This window comes from Lithobates pipiens, unplaced genomic scaffold, assembly GCF_037356315.1.
Source record: "Lithobates pipiens isolate NorthernLeopardFrog02 unplaced genomic scaffold, aLitPip1_a1.2 Scaffold_3, whole genome shotgun sequence".
In the NCBI taxonomy this organism is placed as follows: Eukaryota; Metazoa; Chordata; class Amphibia; order Anura; family Ranidae; genus Lithobates; species Lithobates pipiens.
This window is the reverse complement of record NW_027507790.1, coordinates 116,085,536-116,100,298: the sequence shown is the minus strand read 5'-3', so window position 1 is coordinate 116,100,298 and position 14,763 is coordinate 116,085,536. Positions and strand designations below refer to the sequence as shown.

The 14,763-nt window shown below is 40.8% G+C and overlaps 1 protein-coding gene and 1 long non-coding RNA gene across 3 annotated transcripts in view; one reads left to right on the top strand and one right to left on the bottom strand.

Moving 5' to 3' along the window:
* Positions 1-12,201, bottom strand: part of LOC143940634 (uncharacterized) — a 64,828-nt gene extending 52,627 nt beyond the window's left edge. Inside the window, exon 1 of the long non-coding RNA XR_013263902.1 lies at positions 11,853-12,201. This is a non-coding gene — a long non-coding RNA (uncharacterized LOC143940634). The remainder of the gene's footprint in view (positions 1-11,852) is intronic.
* PRR16 (proline rich 16) overlaps positions 1-14,763 on the top strand; it is a 430,206-nt gene that overhangs the window by 389,480 nt on the left and 25,963 nt on the right. The window lies entirely within an intron of this gene.

Genomic DNA, 14,763 nt, shown 5'->3' with positions numbered 1-14,763 from the left:
CTCCAGTGCTGAGAGTTCAGGTAGGAGGAGATTTCCACTTCAGCCTTCATACACGCCCACATGTGTGATATCAATAGCATGTGACCTGGCTAATTCTGATCAACAAGTAAATGTGCTCTTCAGCATAAAAGACACAACTGAGCATGTGCAGGTTGGCTACTCTGCTTGTGTTAGCTGGCCTTCCCCAGATAGACAGTGCAGGGAAGGAAGGATTTGTGCCACAGTGAGTATAACAAGCATGCTCTGCTGCATTTATAGACTGATTTTACTGTTGTGGGTTTAGTAATACTTTAAGTCAAATGCCCCATACAAACTATCAGTTTTTCTGCTGGGTTTTTCCTTCAGATTTACCAAAACCATATAATATGAGGTCAAACCTTAGGAGTTTCAATGTGTATGCAATCAGGCAGGCCCTAGAACGACATGGTTTTGGTAAACCTGAAGGAAAAACTCAGCAGAAAAACTGTTAATGTGTATGGGTGTTTAGTCATCTCACTGCCATGATGCTGCTGATATTCTTCTCACTTATTTGCCAAAGGCTTAAAAAAAGAGAAGGGGGGGGGGGAGGGTCTCCACGATTTTGATTTCAGCTCTATTATTGTCAAAATACAAATCTGAAAAAAAAACACGTGAGCAAAATCAACTCTCCAACTGCTGAAATCTAGTAAAAAACATAGTTCTTATCTTCAGTTCAGTTCTAATACAGTATTAATGACATTTACCAGACATTTGCAAATTGTTACATTAACTGTACATGCAAAATCTCACCAGGAAATGCATGCTAAATGTTAGAAAATGTGCTATAAAACACCAACCTCTAAAGTGTTTGTAAAACCAAAACTTTATTTTTTCTTGGATAGAGTAGGGAAGAGTTAAAACCTCTACCAGGACATTTTTGCTGTCCCTGGCCTTCTAGAAAGATTTCCCTTTTATATCCTGTCTTGAGGATGCAACAGGAAATGAGTAGGATTCTCCCCAAAGTGAGGGGAATTCCCATCTTACACAGTTATCACCAAAACATTTGTCTCTTTTGAATGATTTCCCCTGAACTTTTGTTTGTGGTGGTAACTCCAACATTTTGTAAATCATCTTACTTTCTTCTCTTACTGTCACCAGGACGAATAAAGAGGTGCATCCCACCAATGGAGACACAGACAACAAAAACAGTTCTGAGACGGGTCTAATCCATCCTTATTCTATCCAAAAATGCTTTACATAGCCTTGGGACATATTTAGAAAGCAGTTGGTATCAGATTCACCAATCATTTACTGCAGGTAAATCATCTTGGTTAGGCCATGTTCACACTGATCTGACACAAAAGTCACACAACTTTTGTTCCGACCCTGCCCTGCGACTTCAGGTCCGACTTCCAATCGACTTCAATGAATGGGACCCAATTTTGATCCGCCTTTGAGATGATTAGTAACTTGTCCTTTGACTAAGCAAAACAATTCCTTTGGTTCTGCTATAGATTAAACCTCACTCCATACTTATAAAAAAAAATGGCAGAGCCCCCCTGCCCCAAAGCACCCCCCATGTTGAGGGCATTTGGTCTGGTATGGATTTTTAGGAAACCCTGCACTGTTTTTTTAAATTTGGTATGGGATTTTTCCCTCAAAATCCATACCAAACCAAATAGTAAGGTATGGTTTTGGGGGGACCGCACACCATTTTCTTTTCTAACTTTGGCGTGGGGTTCCCCCTCAAGATCCATACCAGGCCCAAAGGGCCTGGTTTGGATTAGGGGGACCCCACACTGTTTTTAGGAGGATTTTACAGTGCTAAAATTGCATACACTTGTTCTAAGAGCACACGTCACATGCCACAAGTCGGATCAGTTAACAATTCCATTCAAATCTATGGGCTGAAATTGTGGCCAAGTCAGAATGTAGGAATCTTTTTCTACAGTTCTTCTCCCTCTGCTGCTGATGACCCCATGTCTAAATAAAAACCGACAGTGAATGGAGCTGGCACAACTGTGAGAGCTAGCGCCAGGAGAAGAACCAGGAGAAGACTTGGAATAAGAAAACATCAGCAGTGGAGGGAGAAGAAACAGAGGAAGGAGACATCGGCAACACAGGGAGAAGACACGTTGGAGCTATGAGGGGGGAACATTCTTCATTTTTAAAAATAACTTTCTGTTAAAAAGCTGTGTACTGTTTTTGTTTATTTTTTTACACTTTTTTGGTGAAAAAAATGCACAATGTACCTCATACTCATTACATAGGGGGGCCTTGGGGCTCTCTTGTTAAAGGGGGCTTTCAGATTCCAATAAGCCCCCTGCCCACAGACCCCCACATCCAGTGCCCAGGGTTGTCGGTAAGAGCCCCCTGTCCTCATCACCATGGGACAAGGAGCAGGGGGCACAGAGCCCCCTTGCCCCAAAGCAGCCACCCCCCCCCCATGTTGAGGGCATGGTATGGTCCAGGAGGGGGGTGCTTGCTCGCTCCCCCTTTCCTGACCTTCTGGGCTGCATGCTTGTATAAGGGTCTAGTATGGATTTTGGGGGGACCCCACTCTGTTTTTTTGTTGTATTTTGGCATGGGGTTTCCCCTAAAATCCATACCAGAGCTGAAGGTTTTGGGAGGACCCTTACATAATTTTTATTTTTTTTATTTTGTCGTTCTCCTTCAAGATCCTCAGAGCACAAATTGTATGCCAGAAGTCGGATCAGTTAAGAGTATGATCCGACTTGGATGCGATTTACATTCAAACTAATGGGCTAAAATAGTGCCCAAGCTGGACCAAAGTAGTGCAGGGAACATTTTCAAAGTTGAACCGACACAAGTTGGACCAGTTAACCACTTCAGCCCTGGAAGATTTGGCTACTCAATGACCAGGCAATTTTTTTGCGATATGGCACTGTGTTGCTTTAACTGACAATTCTACAGCCGTGCGAAATTGTACACAAACAAAATTGACCTCTTTTTTTCCCCCACAAATATAGCTTTCTTTTTGTGGTATTTGATCATCTCTGCAGTTTTTATTTTTTGCGCTATAAACAAAAAAAGACTGACAATTTTGAAAAAAACACTATATTTTTACTTTGCTATAATGAATATTCACGATTTTTTTTTAAAAAAAGCTAATTTTTTCCACAGTTTGGGCTGATATGTATTCTTCTACAAATTTTTGTTAATAAAAAATCACAATAAGCGTATATTGATTGGTTTGCACAAAAGTTATAGCATCTACGAAATAGGAGAAAGATTTGTGCCATTTTTATTATTATTTATTTTTTTACTAGTAATAGCAGCGATCATGGATTTTTATCAGGACTTCAACATTATGGCAGACAGATCGGACACTTTTGACACATTTTTGGGACCATTGGCATTTATACAGCGATCCATGCTATAAAAATGCACTGATTACTGTGTAAATGTCACTGGCAAGGAGGGGGTTAACACTAGGGGATGATCAAGGGGTTAACTGTATTACCTAGAGAGTGATTCTAACTGTGGGGGGATGGGACTACCTGGGTGAGGAAAGCGATCATTGTTCATACTTAGTATGAACAACATATCGCTCTCCTCACCCCTGACAGCATGGTGATCTGTCTGTTTTGACATTGACTAATCTCTGGTCTTTTTCTGTGTGGAGCGATCGCGTGTGCCCAGCATTTGTCGCCACTGCTGGGCTGGCGCATCAGCTCTGAAGGCAAGCCTCTGGCAGCATGCGCCCCCTAGTGGTCAAAAGGCAAACCGAAGTACAGCTACGTCAGTTCACCCAGGGGAGCCAACCTGCCGCAGTACAACTGCAGCGGCTGGTTGGGAAGGGGTTAAGACAGCTCCCATATGGAACAATTGATTTTGACATCTCATGTGAAATGTGCTCTGAAAATCGGAGCGCATGTCAGACAAGTGTGAACCGGCCCTGAAATTACAGTGTTTGATTCACCTGCAGTGAATGATTGGTAAATGTCACAATCACTGCTTTATAAAGAACCCCTATTTTATACATAAGTTCATTACACATCCTTGGTTAAAGCAGAAATCCACCCAAATGTGGAACTTCCACTCATTTGTCTCCTCCTCCCCCTCCGGTGCCACATTTGGCATCTTTCAGGGGAGAGGGGGAAGCAGATAACTGTCTTTGACAGGTATCCTGTCAATGCTTCCGGGAGCCCAGGCATATACAGTATATATACACACATAATGTATATCGTTACTGTAAGTCAATATCATTGCTGCATGACAAGCATTTTATTTTGTTTATAAAGAACGTACAGTATCAAGATGCATGCTAAACATAATCATTAATATTAATTAATTATGAAGGTGATGTTGTGACATTTCCAGTGTAGCAAGCATGAGAAGTGTCAGAAACACTCTTAGGATCATTACACTGATTTGTACAATTAACTCACATTTGAATGATGCATTATGTTTTAATTGAAACTGACTGTGACTGTTGATAAATGATAAACATCCACAGCTTTAGTAAAGTCAAGAAAAAAGTTAATTTTATTATTTTAATATTGACATGATATAGGAGATACATTTTATATAAAAATTAATTTCAAAGGAAAATGTTAAAATTTTTTGGCAAGTAATAAGCCCTTGTAATGCTGCGTACACACGATCGGACATTCCGATAACAAAATCCTGGATTTATTCGCGACAGATGTTGTCTCAAACTTGTCTTGCATACACACGGTCGCACAAATGTTGTCGGAAATTCCGATCGCCAAGAACGCACTGATGTACAACACGTACAGCGGGACTAGAAAAAGGAAGTTTAACCACTTAAACACCCTTAATAACCAGACCAATTTTCATCTTTCGGTGCTCTCACATTTTGAATGACAATTACTCAGTCATGCAACACTGGACCCATATGAAATTTTTGTCCTTTTTTTTCACACAAATAGAGCTTTCTTTTGGTGGTATTTAATCACCGCTCGTTTTTTTATTTTTTGTGCTATAAAAGAAAAAATAAAGAAAATTCTGTAAAAAAAATGAATTTTTCTTTGTTTCTGTTATAAAATTTAGCAGATTAGTAATTTTTTCTTCATAAATTTTGGCCAAAATTTATACTACTACATATCTTTGGTAAAAATAAGTACAAATTGGTGGATATTATTTGGTCTTTGTGAAAGTTATAGAGTCCACAAGCTATGGTGCCAATATTTTGAAAATTGATCACACCTGAAGTACTGACGGCCTATTTTCAATTCTTGAGACCCTAACATGCCAGAAAAGTACAAATACCCCCCAAATGACCCCTTTTTGGAAAGAAGACATTCCAATGTATTTAGTAAGAGGCATAATGAGTTTTTTGAAGTTGTAATTTTTTCCCACAATTCTTTGCAAAATCAAGATTTTTTTTACTTTTTTTTTTCACAAAATTGTCACATTATCAGTTTATTTCTCACACACAGCACATGCATCCCACAAATTACACCCCAAAACACATTCTGCTATTACTCCTGAGTACGGCGATACCACATGTGTGAGACTTTTACACAGTGTGGCCACATACAGAGGCCCAACATGCAGGGAGCGCCATCACAATTCTGACATTTCTCTCCTACATGTAAAAATCATCATTTATTTGCTAGAAAATTACATAGAATGCCAAAACATTATATATGTTTTTTTAGCAAACACCCTGGAGAATACAATGGTGGTCGTTTATCTCGCATGGTATTTGTGCAGCAATTTTTCGAATACTTTTTTTTGGAAAAAAAACTGTTTTGTGCTTAAAAAAAAAAAACACAGTAAAGTTAGCCCAATTTTTGCATAATGTGAAAGATGAAGTTATGCTGAGTAAATAGATACCTAACATGTCACTCTTCAAAATTGCACACGCTTGTGGAATGGCGCCAAACGTCACTACTTAAAAATCCCCATAGGCAACGCTTAAATTTTTTTTTACTGGTTATATGTTTTGAGTTACAGAGGAGGTCTAGGGCTAGAATTATTGCTCTCGCTCTAACGTTCGCAGCGATACCTCACATGTGTGGTTTGAACACCGTTTTCATATATGGGCGGGACTTACGTATGTGTTCACTTCTGCATGCGAGCACATGGGGACAGGGGCGCTTTAACTTTTTTTTTTTTATTATTCATTTTACTTTATTTATTTTGCCATTTTTTTCCCCAAAAATAAATTTTTTGATCACTTTTATTCCTATTACAAGGAATGTAAACATCCCTTGTAATAGGAATATGGCATGACAGGTCCTCTTTACAGTGAGATATGGGGTCAATAAGACCCCGCATCTCACCTCTAAGCTGGGAAGCCTGAAAAAAAAAAAAGATTCTGGCTTTGATCGTATTGGCGAGTTGGTAGAAGCACCGGAGGGCGGCGGGAGGGGGGGGGGTGTCTATGGCTGGGTATTGCAGGGTATCACCGACTATGTCTGGGTATTGCAGGGTATCTCCGAGTATGGCTGGGTATCTTCGGGTATGGCAATTTATGGCAGGGTATTGCAGAGTATTGGCAGGGTATTGCAGAGTATTGGCAAGGTATTGCAGAGTATTGGCTGGAATTGTACTGCAGAGTATTGGTGGGTAGTGCAAAGTATTGGCGGGTAGTGCAGAGTATTGGCAGGTGTTGCAGAGTATTGGTGGGTGTTGCAGAGTATTGGCGGGTGTTGCAGAGTATTCGCTGGTGTTGCAGAGTATTGGCTGGTGTTGCAGAGTATTGGCTGGTGTTGCAGAGTATTGGCTGGTGTTGCAGAGTATTGGCGGGTGTTGCAGAGTATGGGCGGGTATTGCAGAGTATGTGCAGGTGTTGCAGAGTATGTGCGAGTGGTGCAGAGTAGACATGTGCATTCGTTTTCGTCCGAATGCATTTTCGTCCGAATTTCAGCTATTTTCGTTTTCGTTTTGACAAACGATAACGAAAGCACAAAATCCGAAAAACGAAAGATCCGACATAAATAAATGCTTTATTTTCGTTTTCATTGTTACAACAGTTCGATATAGAATAGGAGATTCGACATGACTCTGACAACAATCTGTGTCTATAGAACCTGTGTTCGAATGTGCCTAACCTTACCTCTATTAGTCCAAGATTATATAGAGAAAATATTCGACAGAGAAAAAAGATTTGACAGAGAGAAAAGATTCTGCAAGATACTGTCCTAAAAAGTGTTTGGGGACCCGGGTCCTGCCCCAGGGGACATGGATCAATGCAAAAAAAAGTTTTAAAAACTGCCGTTTTTTCGGGAGCAGTGATTTTAATAATGATTAAAGTGAAACAATAAAAGTGTAATATTCCTTTAAATTTCGTAGGGGGGGGTTGTCTATAGTATGCCTGTGAAGGGGCGCATGTTTCCCGTGCTTAGAATTGTCCCTGCACAAAGTGTCATTTATGCAGGAAAAAAAGTCCTTTAAAATCACTCGCAGCTATTATGAATTGTCGGCTCCCGTAATACAGAGAACACTCATTGAAAGTCATTGATAAAAAAAAATAAAAATAAATTAAAAAAAAAAAGCGTGGGGGTCCCCCAAATTCAATTACCAGGCCCTTCAGGTCTGGTATGGATATTAAGGGGAACCCTGCCTCAAATTTAAGAAAAAATTTGACGTGGGGTTCCCCCTAAATATCCATAACCAGACCCTTCAGGTCTGGTATGGATATTAAGGGGAACCCCGCGTCAAATTAAAAAAAAAATTGACGTGGGGTTCCCCCTAAAAATCCATACCAGACCCTTTATCCGAGCACGCAACCTGGCAGGCCGCAGGAAAAGAGGGGGGGATGAGAGAGCGGCCCCCCCTCCCTCCTGAACCGTACCAGGCCACATGCCCTCAACATTGGGAGGATGCTTTGGGGGTCTGTGACCCCTCAAAGCACCTTGTCCCCATGTTGATGAGGACAAGGGCCTCATCCCCACAACCCTGGCCGGTGGTTGTGGAGGTCTGCGGGCGGGGGGCTTATCAGAATCTGGAAGCCCCCTTTAACAAGGGGACCCCCAGATCCCGGCCCCCCCCTGTTTGAAATGGTAAGGGGGTACAAAAGTACCCCTACCATTTCACAAAGAAAGTGTAAAAAATGGTTAAATAAAACAAACACACTTTTGAAAAATTCCTTTATTAAAAATAAAAAAATAAAAAAAAGATTCCAGCGGCGGTAATCCACTCTTGCTATCCAGCGACGGACGGTCATCTCTCCAGCGATGTCTCATCTCATCCAGCGCAGCTCCCATCCTGCTGACCCTTGTCCCCCGTCCTGCTGGAACATGTCCTCTCACCTCCTGGCCCCTGTCCTCCATTATGCTGATTCCCCTCTTCTGCACTGCTGACCCCTCTCCTTTGCCCTGCTGACTCCTGTCCTCCATTTTTATGACCTTGTCCTCTGCCCTGCTGACCCCTGTCCTCTGTACTGCTGACCCATGTTCTCCATTCTGCTGACCCCTGTCCTCCATCCTGCTGACCCCTCTCCTCTGCCCTACTGACCCCTGTACTCTGCACTGCTGACCCCTGTCATCCATCCTGCTGATCACCATCCTTTGCACTGCTGACCCCCTTTCCTCTTCCCTTGTGACCCCTCTTCTTTGCCATACTAACCCCGTTCTCTGCACTACAGAACAATGTCCGCCATCCTGCTGACCCCCCTACCCTGCCCTGCAGATCCTTATCCTCTTCAAGGTCCATAAATACATGGATGAGAGAGTTTGTCCTGATCTCAACCCAATAGAATACCTTTGGGATGAATTAGAGTGGAGAATGCGAGTCAGGCGATAAACATTAGTGCCTGGCCTCACAAATGCGCTTCTGGAAGAATGGTCAAACATTCCCATAGACACATTCCTAAACCTTGTGGACAACCTTCCCAGAAGAGTTGAAGCTGTTACAGCTGCAAAGGGTGGGCCAACTCAATATTAAACCCTACGGACTAAGATTGGGATGCCATTAAAGTTCATGTGCGTGTAAAGGCAGGCGTCCCAATGCTTTCAGTAATATAGTGTATATACACGAGATTTAGGGCTTGCAGTACAAAGAGCTTTTTTTGTACTCAAAATTCATAAGTAACAGTAACAGTTTTGGGCATCTTGCCCTTTCCTAATTAAACCACTGCTGTTACTTATGAAGTTTGAGCAATAAAACAAGCTCTTTGTGAAACCCCTGTGTCTTGTTATATTAGCAGTGTGAACACATGTAAGTACACATTGTTGAGAATGCTAACTATCCAGTCTTCTACAGGTAGTGTCTGCCTTCTTAAAAGAAATAGAGACAGGGACATAGAGAGACAGAAAGAGTTTTCAACACTTAGAAGATATTATACTTTTAAGTTGAGATAAACTCTTTTAAGTATTTATCCCAGTAATTGGTTACCTAAAGAATACATTAATCTTTCAAACAAAATCAAACACCATTTCCTGTATATTACACATTCTATTGATTACTGGTATTTATGGCTGTTTACAGGAAATTGTATTTTATGTCAGAATTGTGCCACAAAGGTTACCTTGTCCAATGGCATTAATTAAGTTAATTAACTCTTGTAACTGTTTCTCTCTGGCACTTTGAAACATTGCCACAAAATGTAAATTATGGTATCTGCTGTAGGCCTGGTGCTGGGTTATGAGAGCGAGTGACAAGCAAAACTTTTATTATCTTCAAATTTTACTTAAAAATCAAAAATCTTTTTACCTTTAATACTATATTAATATTTGGAAACAACTGGATTACTCTTTAGCAACCTTTACATGTAAAAATAAATGTAATTTTTAATTTATTTTTGTTAAATGATTTTGGCATGTCTCTCGGAATGCACACTCAACAGGCAAAATCAAAGGCAGCCCTGGGTAAGCTGGAACAGTTTTCATGTTCTGCAATAAACAGGAAAAATTGCACTTTAATGTGCACAGTGTAGGCACAGATTCACTTGAAACCATTAAAATCTAAACTGCTCACAAAAAAGGAGTACAATACTCTAACAGTTTATCTTTTGCAGGTGAAAGCATTTTATATATGGAGAGGTGAAATGTTAGATTATAATCGTTTAAGCAAGGTTTTCATATTATAGCATTGCAACAGAGCAGATAAATTGAATTGCAGATTGTAACATGGCTCCAGGCAGATCCTACTCCCTTTAGCTTTTGTGCAGTAAATATTCAATGGTGCATTTTGTGTAGTTTGATAATATTCTGATATGCATGCCTGTATTTCATACAGATGAAGCTGGTATGATTATTATAAAATTTAATAATTCTCACCAAATTTGTTATTGGCTTATATGTTGTTATGCAACCGCTGTATTGGAGTAAAACAAAATCACAAATATATAGAATTTTTATAACATAATGTTATGTTCACTACAGCTGGAAAGTTAAAGAGACCCTGTCACCAACTTAAAAATTCCAAGGAAAAGGACAGTAAAATCAAGTATTTTAAATTTCCTTTCCATAAAATATTTTTTTATTTGTTTTCAATGTGCCTTTGAACTTGTTCATCCAGGAAGAGCAGGTCATAGTCCTCTTCTCTTCCAGGATTGTTTGATCACACTCTGTGCTGTCCCAGCTCCTCCACCCCTCCCCTCACCTCCCTATAAAACTTTTTATGCAATTGGTGGAGAAGGAGCAATACTATAGCATGTCACTTGAGTGACAGTCGTTCCAAGACTACTGGGGCTGCTGATATCACATTCAAAATGGTTGGGCTCAGCAGCTTTTGGATGTCTACATAAGGGACAATGACAGGCATAAAAGGTTCAATGCGCATAAAATTGTATGGAAATGTTTTTGTTGAATGGTCTGTCAACAGAGTTTCTTTAACCACTTGCTTACTGAGTACTTAAACCCCCCTCCTGTCCAGACCAATTTTCAGCTTTCAGCGCTGATGCACTTTGAATGACAATTGAGCTGTCATGCTACACTGCACCCAAATTAAATTTTTATATTTTTTTCCCACAAATAGAGCTTTCTTTTGGTGGGATTTGATCACCTCTGCGGTTTTTACTTTTTGTTAAAAAAATTTAAAAAGAGCAAAAAAAAAACATTTTATGTATTTTTATTTTGTTATAAAATTTTGTAAATGGGTAATTTTTATCCTTCATTGATGTACGCTGATGAGACAGCACTGACGGGCACCGATAGGTAGCAGTGATGGGCACTGATGGGTGTCAATAATGGGCACTGATCAGTTACACTGATAGGCAGTACTGCTAGGTGGCACTGATTGGCACCACTGGTGGGCATTGATAGATGGCACTGGTTGGCACTCGCAGGTGGCACTGGCAGGGGGTACTGGTGGGCACAGATGAGCCATAATTGCCTCTTCATCTCCAGGAACGTTGTCCCTTGCAGATAAGCTGGTGATCGGCTTTTTTTTTCTCTTCGTGCTGTCAGCATGAGGAGAAAATAAAATCAATTACCAAGATTTTGTTTACATCATGTGATCAGCTGTCATTGGCTGACAGCTGATCATGCGGTAAGGGGCCGGGTCTTAGTGACTCGGTGATCATAGCATGTGCCGCGCGTGCCCTCCTGGGCACACACAGGGAGTGTGTAAAGGGGAGGCCATCATATGATGGCTTCCTGGAAAATCAGGTCCAACTTGTGTCCATCATTCAGCTATAGTGCGGACGGCAAGTGGTTTCAGCATTAGCAAGTTTAGACCAATAAAAGAAGATTTTACAATAGTTATTGCACTTTGCACATTATTTCTCACCTTAATACGGGAAATATTTTTCAGAATTTGGTTTTGAAAAGGTTGTTTTACAAATAATAATCATGCAGTTATAATTTTCTATTATTTATGTTCCATTAGTAAGTTGTAAACCTTTACTTATTGTCATGGGTAGCACTAACTGCAGCCTTTAAAGGAGAAGTATGGGATGGGTTAAATAAATAGCACCTAATACATTCATAATAAATCTGCTAATCTTTTTTTCCTACCTCCTTTCGTTTTTTCAGCATGTGCACTTGATCTTTCCTCCAGCTGCCACAAACGGTCCATTTGCTGTTTGAAAAGTTCTCAGGGGGTGTTTACAACTTCAGCAACACACCAACACACCAAAACGCTGCCTCTGTCCCCCCTCCCCTGAGAGATGTGGCTGTGCTGTGAACAAGCATGTTGGTTACATGGCTCTGTTTCCATAGTAATACCACCTCATACAGGAAACAGAAGCTGCTTTGACCAGATAGTAAATGGAATCTACTGGTGGGAGATCAGACTTTCACAGAACAGAAGTTTCACAGGCTTGTCAGGATCTGGAGTGTGTTGGAGAGTATTATCTTACAAACAGCCTGGAATATGCACAGAGTACAGAGATACAGCCTAGAACTGCTCACTGTTTACACAGACAGAGCCTTGATATGCACACTGTATATACAAATAGCATGCAAGTGTGTGCAGACTGTATATAGCTGCCTGGTATGCTTGTTGCAGCTCCCACATCAGAAAATCTGAGCAGAATACCATTCGGGGGACGATTGTATGTCATCACATGGCGTACAGAGTCATCACATGCTGTACAGAGTCATCTACTCTACAAGTAGGTGTAAATGGAAAGTTTCATTGTCTCGTACTGTATATATCAGATAGTAAATAAAATGATTCATTCACAATGTTAGCTCTGATTTTATTTCATTTTACTATACCAGTAATGCATGGAATTCCTGTGTTCTGTCACATGCATATATACTTTAACCACTTCAGCCCTGGAAAATTTGCCCCCTTAATGACTAGGCCATTTTTTCTGATTGAGCACTGCGTTGCTTTAACCACTTTCAGACCGGACCATTTTGCTGGTAAATGACCAGAGGTCTTTTTACACTTTGGCACTGCGCTGCTTTAACTGGTAATTGCGCGGTCATGCAATGTTGTACCCAAACAAAATTTGCGTCCTTTTCTTCCCACAAATAGAGCTTTCTTTTGATGGTATTTGATTGCCTCTGCGATTTTTATTTTTTGCGATATAAACGTAAAAAGACCGCAAATTTTGAAAAAAAATGATATTTTCTACTTTTTGTTATTAGAAAAATCCAATAAACTCAATTTTAGTCATACATTTAGGCCAAAATGTATTCAGCCACATGTCTTTGGTAAAAAAAAAGTCAATAATTGTATATTTATTGGTTTGCGCAAAAGTTGTCACATCTACAAACTAAGGTACGTTTTCTGGAATTTACGCAGCTTTTAGTTTACGACTGCCTATCTCATTTCTTGAGGTGCTAAAATGGCAGGGCAGTACAAAACCCCCCCAAATGACCCCATTTTGGAAAGTAGACCCCCTAAGGAAATTGATAAGAGGCATGTTGAGCCCATTGAATATTTTATTTTTTTGCCTCAAGCGATTGAATAATGACAAAAAAAAAAATTTTTTTTTTTTTTTACACAAAGTTGTCACTAAATGATATATTGCTCACACATGCTATGGGCGTATGTGAAATGACACCCCAAAATAAATTCTGCTGCTTCTCCTGAGTACGGGGATACCACATATGTGGGACTTTTTGGGAGCCTAGCCGCGTACGGGGCCCCGAAAACCAAGCACCGCCTTCAGGCTTTCTAAGGGCGTAAATTTTTGAGTTCACTTCTCACTACCTATTACAGTTTTGAAGGCCATAAAATGCCAAGATGGCACAAAACCCCCACAAATGACCCCATTTTAGAAAGTAGACACCCCAAGCTATTTGCTGAGAGGCATGTTGAGTTCATGGAATATTTTATATTTTGCCACAAGTTGCGGGAAAATTACAAACTTTTTTTTTTTTTTTTTTTTTTTCACAAAGTTGTCACTAAATGATATATTGCTCACACATGCCATGGGCATATGTGAAATGACACCCCAAAATAAATTCTGCTGCTTCTCCTGAGTACGGGGATACCACATATGTGGGACTTTTTGGGAGCCTAGCCGCGTACGGGGCCCCGAAAACCAAGCACCGCCTTCAGGCTTTCTAAGGGCGTAAATATTTGACTTCACTCCTCACTACCTATTACAGTTTTGAAGGCCATAAAATGCCAAGATGGCACAAAACCCCCACAAATGACCCCATTTTAGAAAGTAGACACCCCAAGCTATTTGCTGAGAGGCATGTTGAGTCCATGGAATATTTTATATTTTGCCACAAGTTGCGGGAAAATTACAAACTTTTTTTTTTTTTTTTTTTTCACAAAGTTGTCACTAAATGATATATTGCTCACGCATGCCATGGGCATATGTGAAATGACACCCCAAAATAAATTCTGCTGCTTCTCCTGAGTACGGGGATACCACATATGTGGGACTTTTTGGGAGCCTAGCCGCGTACGGGGCCCCGAAAACCAAGCACCGCCTTCAGGCTTTCTAAGGGCGTTACAGTTTTGAAGGCCATAAAATGCCAAGATGGCACAAACCCCCCCCAAATGACCCCATTTTGGAAAGTAGACACCCCTAAATTTAGGGGTACACTAGTGAGACTAGGTAATAAATGGCGGGTGCCCTGAAACTATAAAAAAATAACTAACCAACCAGCGTCACCTGTAACAGTTATATGGTGATCACTGGTGAAAGGGTTAACTAGGGGGCAATCAGGGGGCTTTATGCGGTAGTATATGGGGGTCCCTGGCGCTATAAAAAGCTGCGGCGAACCTAAATACCTACCTGCCTAACTAGCGTCACCTGTGACACTAATACAGCGATCAGAAAAACGATCGCTTATTAGGCTGGGTTCACACTGGAGCGATGCGGGAACGCCACGAATGCGCGGCGGGTTCCCGCATCGCATGCCTCCCGGCGGCAGTTCACACTGCCCTATGCGAACTGCTGGGAGTGTCAGTGAAATGTTACTGACACCCCCAGATCAGTTCGCATATCGCAGT